We start from the raw sequence: 8,377 nt of genomic DNA on the forward strand, positions 1-8,377 counted from the left end.
GTGGGCACTGCCAGGGTTAGGAAAGGGCACTGGGGTGAGGGAGTCTGGAGGGTCATGCTGTCTGTTCCCCAATTTCCCCCCCACCAACCTCTCCAAAGTCACCCTTGATTCCACCTAAGGTTAAAATGACAGCTTTGGATCCATTTGATGGTGCAGAGGGAGGGCTTGGGGAAGGAGAGGCATCGGGGTTCCAGCTGTGTGGCCCTGGGCAAGGCCTATGCCCTCTCTGGGCCTCAGTTCCCCCACCTGGAAATCAGCAGGTTTACCTGAGTCTCCCAGCAGCCCCTCCTTCACTCTAATCCATGATCCTGTTCATGGTGCCGTCAGAACACAGCCTGGATGTGGCTGAGCCCTGCCTGCCCAGCAGCCTGGCATGTGGACTGGAAGACAGTGAGCCGGGAAGGTCAAGGCCAGAAAAGGAAGGAAGGAAGAGGTGCCAGAGAAAGGCAGAGTAGGAAGAAGGAAAAATGGATACTCAGAGTTACAAAGAGGCTCTGGAGCTTTGGCAGACACTTATAGCTAAATGATCCTGAAGTTTCCCCACCTGTGCAATGGGCTTAATACCTACTTTGTGTTAAATAATGAATAAAAACATGGGAAGGGCTCATCAGAGGGCCTGACGCATGGCACACTCAATCCAAGCCAGTTCCTGCCTTCAGCTTGAGGCCACTTAACTCCATCTGCGCCTCCACCTTCACGCGCTCATCCTCTCTCAACTCTGTGTGCGCAAACCTCTCTGTTCTTCCTCTTATGAAGACACCAGTCACTGGACTTTGGTTTCACACTCCACCCAGGATGTTTTCCATCCCAGAGGCCTTAACTAAATATGTCTCCAAAGACCCTATTTCTAAATGAATGTGTTTTCTGAGTAGAAATGGCATTTTCGGAGGACAATCTTCAATCCGTTATGGTCCTCACTCAGATCTTCCTGTCCTTTTCTCATTGTGTCTTTTCCTGATGTGTCTATCATACTAAGTGAATTTGTTTTCTTTTGCAGATTGTTCTGTGTTCACTGGAGTTCTTGGGACTCACAGTGGGTTGATCCCTTGTGTACTTTGTCATTACACTGTGACACCCCTTCTACAGGATCCCTTTTCCTGGCAGGATCCTGACATCTGTGTTGGGAGTTTCACGAAAGTTTCCCCAAAGAATAACCGCACCTGCTTCTGCTCAGGACCCTCCACGCCAATCACCTGTTTGGCACCTATTGTGTTAATTTCCCCAGTTTGTAGAGCCACTGGACCTGAGGGATTGAGAACTTTTGGGCCCAAATCCACAAGTGAAGACCTGAAGTTTCTATTTCTCTTGTGGAGACAAAAAAAAACCTCCCGTGGAGGTAGGTATCAGCCTTGACCTTTCCTCTTTCTGAAGGGCCTGGTTTTCCTTGTTTACCCTTGCTCCGAGGCTGCAGACCATGTGATCCTGGCTTTAGGGAAGTGTCTCAGCTCCAACTCCTCACCTTGTGCCACCCCAAAGTCTCATTCCTGACCCAAGTGGACAAATAGGCCAGCCTCCAGATATCTCTGCTCAATTCTCCCTTCTCCCTCCTCCCTCCTACAGACAAGCAGGGGCCACATCAGTTCGGCCACTGAAGATTCAGGAGAAACTTGAGCAAATCAATTAATTCTAAAGGTTCTTTCTCTCTTCTTTTCCTCCTTAAAGACTTGACTTTTAATCACCCCCTCCAGGAAGGCTTCCAGAGCCTCACCAGCTCCATGTCTGATTGCTCCCAGATTGATAGTTTTCCGTCTTTGCCCTTCTGTGAAGCAGCCTGGTGTGGACAGGTCATCACAAGTTCCTGGGTCTTACCTGGGCCAAACAGGTGAGGTGGGGAGGAAGGGAGGTGTTGCAGGGGCAGCAGACAGGGCCCAATGTGGATGGACCTGAACGCCAGAGACATAGAATTTTTAGCTGTAAGTGATGAGGCCTCACTGACATTCTCTAGGGAGGGGCTGATCCATCAGAGGCCCACTTTGGAACTGACACTCTGGCTGTAGGAGGAAAATGGAATGGAGGCCAGGGCGTCAGGGAGGCAGCCTGGGTTCCTGCCTCCGCGTCTCCTGGAGGACCCTCCTGACACACGGGCTCTTCCTGCGCCTGCACCTGGAGGCCTGGCTCGTGCACTTCATGAGGGGTGGAGCTGATCAAGATAGGAGAATTCTCAGGCAGACTAGCCCTCCCTGGTGAGTGACCGCACAGTCAAAGGTGACAAGGGTCCTTCACAGGCCCAACTGCCCGGAGCTGCCCAGGCAGCCAGATGCAGCTCCTGAATCTGCCTCTGGTAGAAGGTCAGCACCTCACAGCCTCACTCTGCCCTAGGATGTCTGGCTGAACAGTGACAGGAGCATTTATGATGAAATGTGGGAGGAGAGTCTATGTGGTCCAAGATGACAAGACCTCCACGATCGATTTTTTTTTTAGTAACACAAATGTGTTTCTTTGTAATGTATATCCATATAAAGCTTATTTTTACCTTATCATAATTGTAATATATATTATTTTGTCTTTCCAAACATTATATTTGATTTTTATGTTACCATGTGGGGTTCTTAACTACTTTTTTATGTTAGCTTTTAAAAAACTTCTTTATTTAGATATTATTGATATGAAACTGTTCTGTATACAACTCAATGAGTTTTCAGATAAATATACACTTCATGAAACCATCAACAGTCTCAAGGCCATAAACTGTTCCATCACCACCCAAAGTTTCCTCCCCATCCACTTTATCGTAATAATTATCACTTTGTCTACATGTGATAAGAACACCTCCTTTTCCAATGATCACTGATTCCAGTTGTTCATTTGTCCAAACTATGCCCTGGATGGACTTGGCCCAGAGACCCAGAGGTGACCACAGACACTAGATGCTTATTTGCATGGAGCTCTGCTCCAGTGGGTGTGTCAGATGACAAATCCATAAACTAGTTAAATCCTCTAACAAGGTAACCTCAAGAAGTGACCAGCACGATGAAGAGAACAACGGTCCCGGGACGAAGCAGATGACTTTTGGAAGATCCTCCTACGCAGGTGGCATTTCAGCTGAGAACTGAAGACTGACAAAGAGGTGGCCACGTTGAAGGTAGAGGGAACAGCTTGTGCAAGATCTTGATCAGGGAACAAGTCGCCATCTCGAAATTACCTATAAGAGAGTTGCGGGATCTGAAGAGTTAAGGGACCATAGAACAACGAGCACTGGAGACCGAATGTCCCTGGAAACATGTGAGGCACCATGTGTGGCTCCACAGCACTTCATCGCAGACAGCCAGGAGCAGGGAAAGTCTGGAGATGGGGGCACAATTGTGGTTGTATGAGCAATCTGGGAAGACTCTATGCACTTCTGCTCTAAACAGTGATTTACCGCATGTTTGCTGTGTGCTGGGCACTGCAGACCCCACAGCAAAGCTAGTTCCTGTCCTGAAGGAGCATCTGGCTTAATGCAGAGACATTTAGTCTAGGGGATGTGAAGACAGAAGATCCAGAGACATAGCAGAACTTTCAGAGGACTCTGAAAAAGAAAAGGGTTGGTCTATTCTGTTCAAACTCCAGAGAGCAGGGCAAGTGGGCTTTGCACCCCCTAAGGAATTAAAGATGCCCCCAAATGAGATGGGCCACTGTGGGAGGTGATGTTAGAGCATTAGAGCCTTTCCAGCCAGCACTGCTGGATCACTCCCAGCGAAGGCTTGAAACTAATTGTTCCCAAAGGATAGTCCATGGAACACTAGTCCAAGATGCTGCATGGAAAGAGTTCCCTGATTGTGCAAGTAAGTTTGAGAAATACTTCCTGCTATCGGTAATTTTATAATGCATACTGCTCTATAAAAGGTCCTAGGAAGTCCTGCAATAAACAAGTCTGTTTAACTTTTTAATATGGCGTTAAATGTATTTGGCCATATGAAATTTTTGTCTTGCCTTAACATATGAATTTTATTTCATTACTTTTTAAGAATACCTGCCATGGGGATCACCTCCTGGGTGCCCGCCCCATCCACCGCACCTGCCACTGGGTGAAGATCACATGGTTCATCCCAGTACAGGAGTGAGGGGCACAGTGGGGGTCCTTCCGCTGCCCTTCCCATAGCTCTGCTGGCCTGGCCCCTCTGGCCCTGGTGACCCTAGAATGCAGGGCTCTGAGGCTTTGTTCTGACACTAGGAGAGGAAGAAGGACTGTGGTGCGTTTCTGGCCACCGGTTACTGTAAAGGGCCATTGATCTCAATGCATGGGAGTGCATAGATGGACACACACACAAAGACACACTCTGAGCAAGCACACAGGCACACAACTTTGAAGACAGGTGTTGAGGTGCTGGCAAGGGACCTTTAAGAGCTACAGGATGAGATGTTGGGCATTGGGGTGGGGCCCAACCCCTAGTTTCCCAGGGATGAGCCCTAAGACTCTGGGCTGGGGAGGCAATAGCAGGGGCTTGTAAAAACCTTGGTTTGGGTAAAGATTGACACCTGCTCAGTTGATTCTGCATTCTAAGCAAATTTGGGTCATCAGGGTCTGTGGATTTTATGGTTTGCCTGTTTGTCTGGTTGGTTTTTTTCTTCGTCTTTCTCTGATCATTAGGAAACATCTGACATAGAAACGTGCGCATGCTCTACACATGCAAACGATGCGATTCCTTTCACTATAGCAGCAGGTTTCAAACCTACCCCTCTGCTTGCCCTCAATCTACCCCTCCACCCCCTAAAAAATTGAAAAGCAACTTCCTGTTTGCCCTCATAACCAGGAAAAAGAAGAAAAAAATCCAGGTTAATGTCAATTTGAAAAAAAAAGCACATACTAAACTTTACAAATTATGTTTTACTCAGGAACCTTATAGAGGACCATAGCCTTGGAGACAGCCTCTAAGACAGTTCTGTGGAACTGTTCCAAAGAGCTAAGGGAAGAGCCAGAATATGCATGTGTTTTTGCTGAAAAAAAAAAAAAGCATGAAGTTAACCATCAAAAGATTATTGCTAGCCATAAAACCCAGGCACCTCAAGTTAATCATTTTAGTGCTTTCCTATCTATGGGAAGTGAGTGTGAGCTCACTGAAGTTATTAGATGTGCATGTTCACCATCTTGAACTAGTATCCTGTTTTTATCCATTCTGAATTCCTCCCTGGTTGCACTTTTGAGGGTGGCTGCAGTGGCTGATGGATAGATAGAGGGCAACATCCATTGTTTACTGAAATGGCAAACCATGTTCTTTGTCCTTGGCAATTTCTCCTGGTCAAACTTTGACCAAGGTTTGGGAGGCATTTCATAGCCAGTTTGTCTGAGGGCACTAGAAAGACTCGTTCCTAAATCAGGCAAGGATCCTTTTGATAGGCCACTTAATACGCTAATTCTTCAGATTAGGTCCTGTTGATAACCTTAAATTCTATGGATCACCGTCTCACTAGTCTTTTGTGATCCAGGAAATATTTTCTCTAGTTGCTTCTCCTAAAATCTAGAGTTTCAGTATTACAGTTACTCTATGTAGAGTTTTATACATGATAGAGTAACATGTTTAGCCATCATTAATTTTATCGGAGGCTTGGTTACACATTGGGTAAATAAGAGATAGTAATTAATCTTAGAAGTAGACAGAATATAAGTGATAGAGCAGTGACATTAGTAAAGTCATAGTACAGCAGAGAGAGGCATGAGGCAAACATAATTTGAGACAACAAATGAAAACAGTGAATAGTATAACTAGTTGTAATCTGGTCACAGTAAATCATCAAGTCCACAGGAGAGCAAGCTGGATAAGCCAAGTTCTAGAGGGATCAAGTAAAGAGAAAAAGATAAATGTTACATCTTTATTTACAAATGTATACTTTATCAATTTGTTGTAGATCATAGCATAGGAGGAAAGGTTTTCTGAAAACCAAAGATTAAAAACCGTTCTATTTCAGGGCTTCACTGGTGACTAGGTGGTAAAGAATTTGCCTGCCAATGCAGGAAACATGGGTTCGATCCCTGGTCTGGAAAGATCCCACATGCCACGGAGCAACTAAGCCAGTGTGCCACAACTGCTGCGCCCACACACCCCAGAGCCCGTGCTAGGCAACAAGAGAGCCTGCTGCTATGAGAAGCCCGCACACAGCAACTAGAGGGCAGCTCCATGTAGCAACGAAGAGCTGCAATGAAGACCCACCCAAACCAAAAATAAAAGGAGGTGCCACCACAAGAAGGTGCAAAGGACGTAGCCTTCACAAAATGTGGAAAGTTTGCTTCCAAAAATAGTATAAGAAAGTAAAAAGAAGGTTAAGATGACAAAGGACCCTTATGGGTTGGGATCCCTTATGACTAATTTCCCTAAGAGTTGGCAGAGCCAGACAAAAAGTCTCCTTGGAATCCCAGTGTATTTCACTGGCTGCCATATGAATTCCTCTGGATAACAGAGACCAAGCTCTTAAAACACAGGGAAAGGAAAGTGAAGTCGCTCAGTCATGTCCAACTCTTTGCGACTCCATGCACTGTAGCCTACCAGGCTCCTCTATCCATGGGATTTTCCAGGCAATAGTACTGGAGTGGGTTGCCATTTCCTTTTCCAAAAACACAGGGAGGGGTGGGGAAATGCCTAAAATCAAGTACATTTAATCACAAAGACACAGGAAGAGAAATCTAAGTTTTCACTACAGGGCTTTTGTTCCTTTAAGGTAAGAATTTTAAAAGGATGGTTTATCAAGCTGTTTCCTCTAGCTGCACATGCAAAAATATATTAATTTTGCAATGTCAAAAGAACCGCAATCTGGCCAATTTAAGGTGCGATTTCCTTTAATTATCAATTAAGCAGATACTTGTAAGTATAAACTCTGTATGAACATAATAAACTATTCCCAGTGTCCTTCAACTGAGAATAATCCAATGTTCATGAAAAAAAAATCATAGTCTATCTAAGAAACAAGTGGAAATTTTTATTTGAGCTAACCTGGAGGATTATAATCCACGAGACAGTCTTTCAAAAATCTGAGGACTGTTCCACCTGTTATAGGTCAGAGCACAGTTGTATAAGCTTTTGAGACAAACAGTTATACATTAAATGATATATTATTGTCAGTTTACTCAATCCAAATCTATACAAACAAAGAGAACAATGTGTATGAGTCATCTTGTTCACGCTCAGTTGTGTCTGACTTGCGATCTGGCGACTATAGTCTGCCAGCCTCCTCTGACCATGGGATTTTCCAGGCAAGAATACTGGAGTGGGTTGCATTTCCTCCTCCAGGAGATCTTCCCAACCCAGGGACTGAACCTGCATTTCTTGCATCTCCTGCATTGGTAGGTGGATTCTTTACTGCTGGGAAGAATCTACCTGAGAAGCCTGGGTCATCTTGGTCCCTCACAGAATTAAGAAGGAAGATTATCTCCTAAGAAGCCATGATTCTTGATGAGATCAAGAAAAAATGTTGTCTCCCAAGGAGGCCTAGTTCATGCAGATGCACAATACACAAAAAAGTGAAGGAGGAGACCCAAATGGGCAGAGAAAAGTTTTATGCTTCAATTTTTCTCAACTTGGCATAAGTATGGATTTTATTTCATTACCATTGAGTGTGTTTCAACTGAGCAAAATCTTCCCACATCTTTTAAGTGAAGATAGGGTATAGCATTTGCCTGCAATGCAGGAGACCTGGGTTCGATCCCTGGGTCGGGAAGATTCCCTTGGAGAAGGAAATGGCAACCCACTCCAGTACTCTTGCCTGGAAAAATCCCATGGACAGAGAAGTCTGGTGGACTACAGTCCATGGGATTGCAAAGAGTCGGACACAATTGAGCGACTTCACTTCACTTCACTTCAAACCAGTTACTGCTTCTCAAAACTAAGTCTCAAGGAGAACCTACTCCTCCAGAGAGGAGCTTAACATCACAGAATAAAATTTAGGATTATCAGACAATAACAGGAAATCTAAAACCCAAGAGAGACTCACCCCAATTCATCTGGATTTCCTAAGGAGGCAGATAGGCACAAGAGGCCTCTGGGGGTACAAGGCTAGTGCTTCGAAGAGTTCAGGAGAAGAGGAGAAGCCTTCCCTGGGTGCGTTCTGTAGTCACCAAAACTGTTGACTGAAAAAAAAAAAAAAAGCAAAACCTAAAAGTCACAAATTTATGTTTAATTTGGAGATGTTACTGAGGACTCTAGCCAAGGAGACACTCTCAGATAGCTCTGAGGAACTGTTCCAAAGAGGTCAGGGATGAGTCAGGATATACGGAAGATTTTACTGGGGCTGGGGGAACACATGTAGTTAACATCAGTAGATTATTGCTCATCACGAAAAACAGATATCTCAAGTCAATGATTTTAATGCTTTTCTATGTATGGAAAGATATAGTGCTTGGGCTCACAAAAATTATTCCTCTGATATGCATCTTAACTTTTTAGGATCAGTACCTTGTTTTTCTCCA

This window comes from Bos javanicus, chromosome 21, assembly GCF_032452875.1.
Source record: "Bos javanicus breed banteng chromosome 21, ARS-OSU_banteng_1.0, whole genome shotgun sequence".
In the NCBI taxonomy this organism is placed as follows: Eukaryota; Metazoa; Chordata; class Mammalia; order Artiodactyla; family Bovidae; genus Bos; species Bos javanicus.